Consider the following 2835-nt stretch of genomic DNA (forward strand, 5'->3'; position numbering starts at 1 on the left):
AGGACTCATTGATTAAGACTTGTTACTTATTATTTCCGATTGTGTTTCAGGTACTCTAGCGAGCGTTTATGCAAACACGTTCTCGCACTTGCAAGAGGACTCTAGATACGGCTGATGAGACAGACTCAGTTCTTGATATTCCGGAGAAGATTGATTTTGAAGATTCGGATAAAGAGAGTGAGCAGAAAGAACCGGTAATCATGGGTAATCGTATAGTTCCAGCAGATGCAGCTCTTATGGACTTTTCTCGGCCTAAAATTGATGAAATTCAGTCAAGCATCATTCATCTGGCTATGCAGGCTAATACTTTTGAAATCAAGCCGGGCACTATTCAGATGGTGCAGAATTCTGTTTCTTTCGGAGGTGTTGCGACTGAAGATCCCAACATGCATATCAGGAATTTTATCGAGATCTGCAGTACTTTCAAATATAATGGTGTTACTGATGAGGCTATCAAGCTGAGGCTTTTCCCATTCTCTCTGAGGGATAAAGCTAAGGACTGGTTACATTCTTTACCAGCTGGGTCCATCACTACTTGGGAAGATCTTGCGCAAAAGTTTCTGGTGAAGTTCTATCCAATGGCCAAGACTGCAGCTATGAGGAGTGCTCTTACTCAGATTGCGCAGCAACCAACAAAATCTATGTGTGAAGCTTGGGAGCGCTATAAGGAAATGTTGAGAAAGTGTGCACATTATGGTATGCCTGACTGGATGGTGATCACTGATATCTACAATGATTTGGGGGCCCAATCTCGGCCCATGCTCGATGTAGCAGCTGGAGGTGCCTTGTGGGCCAAAAGCTATACTGAAGCCTATAATCTTATTGAAACGATGGATGTGAACGAGCATCAAAACCCAACTCAAAGGATGATGCCTGGGAAAGTAGCAGGTATTCTGGAAGTTGATGCAGCTACAGCTATTGCAGCGCAACTCCAAGCGCTGTCTATGAAGGTCGATTCTTTAGCCAAATATGGAGTCAATCAGATAGCTATGGTCTGTGAGCTTTGTGCAGGCTCTCATGCTACGGATCAATATTCTCTTGTTAATGAATCTGTTCAGTATGTGAACAATTATCAGCGACCGCAGCAGCCTGTGCCAGCTTCTTATCATCCTAATAACAGAAATCATCCCAATTTCAGCTGGAGCAATACTCAGAATACTGTTCAACAACCATATCAGCAAGCTGTAAGTAAACAGTTTAATCCACCTGGATTCCCGCAACCTCGGCAATATGCTCAAAGACAATCATATCCTCAACAAGGAGGTGTTGCTCCACCTTCTAGTGCTGATTTCGAGGAGCAAAAACTGTTGTGCAAAAGTCAGGATGTATCTATCAAGACCTTGGAGAATCAAATCGGTCAAATAGCCAATGTCGTGCTCAATCATCAACCTGGCACACTTCCCAGCGATACTGAAGTGCCAGGCAGGAAGGAAGCTAAAGAGCAAGCCAAAGCTATTACCTTAAGGTCTGGAAAAGTTGCTGATGCTGAAAAAGCAAAAGATGGAGAAGCTGAAAGTGTAGATGAAGAAGAAAGGCAAAAGGAGAAAGAGGCGGAACCAAGGAAGACTACTATTGAACACACTCTGCCTGAGTGTAATACAGGGGAAAAATAACTCTATCCTCCACCACCTTTCCCTAAGAGACTGCAAAACCAAAAGCGGGATAAGCAATTTGGTAAGTTTCAGGAGGTGTTCAAGAAACTTCACATCAACATACCCTTCACTGAGCCTCTGGAGCAAATGCCTAGTTATGTGAAATTCATGAAGGGTATTCTTTCAAGGAAGGTGAAACTGGATGATCTTGATACCGTTCTCTAACGGAAGAGTGCAGTGCTATATTACAACAAAAATTACCTCCAAAGCTTAAGGATCCAGGTAGCTTCACCATTTCTTACACCATTGGCAAGTTGTCATTCGACAAGTGCCTTTGCAATCTGGGAGCAACCATCAATCTGATGCCGTTGTCTATCTTCAAAAAGCTGAATTTGCCTGATCCAAAGCCCACCTATATGTCTCTACAATTAGCTGATCGTTCTATTACATACCCACGAGGCATCGTAGAGGACGTGTTAGTAAAGGTGGATAAGCTCATCTTCCCTGCAGACTTTGTCATTCTGGATTTCGAGGAAGATAAGAAGATTCCCATAATCTTGGGAAGACCTTTCTTGGCTACAGGCCGTACCTTGATAGATGTGCAAAAAGGTGAACTTACTATGAGGGTGCAAGATCAGGATGTGACATTCAATGTATTCAATACGATGAAATTCCCTATAGAAGATGAGGAGTGCTTCAAGGTGGATTTGATTGATTCTGCGGTAACTTCAGAACTTGATCATGTGCTAAGGTCTGATGCCTTAGAAAAAGCCTTAGTGGGGGAATTTGACTGTGACGGCCTCAACCCCGGGGTCAGGAGTTGACGTCACTAAACACAATTTCCAAAAATATAAACAACAGAATTATTATTAGAATATATTAACTTGACCCCAAACCAAGATCCGATCCAGGTTCAAGTATAATTCAGGTTCTCAATAATACAAACTCCTTATTCACTATCTAAGACACACCAACTTTATTCAGTAACTCTTCAGACCTCATGGTCTGATACAAACTACCTCAGAGGAGCCAGGTCCAATAGGGGCGGGAACACGGGTCGGTCTGACTGATCTTCTAGGCATCTGCGAAATATACATAACAGTTTGCAAGGGTGAGCATAATCGCTCAGCAGTACCAAATATGAATAACAGATTAAAACAGTAAAGTAACAATAATGGGAACAGAGCTGTAATCACGATATCAACATTTCATAATGATAATCAAAGTAACTGGATATCACTAA

Source organism: Apium graveolens, chromosome 4 (genome assembly GCF_009905375.1).
Source record: "Apium graveolens cultivar Ventura chromosome 4, ASM990537v1, whole genome shotgun sequence".
Lineage (NCBI taxonomy): Eukaryota > Viridiplantae > Streptophyta > Magnoliopsida > Apiales > Apiaceae > Apium > Apium graveolens.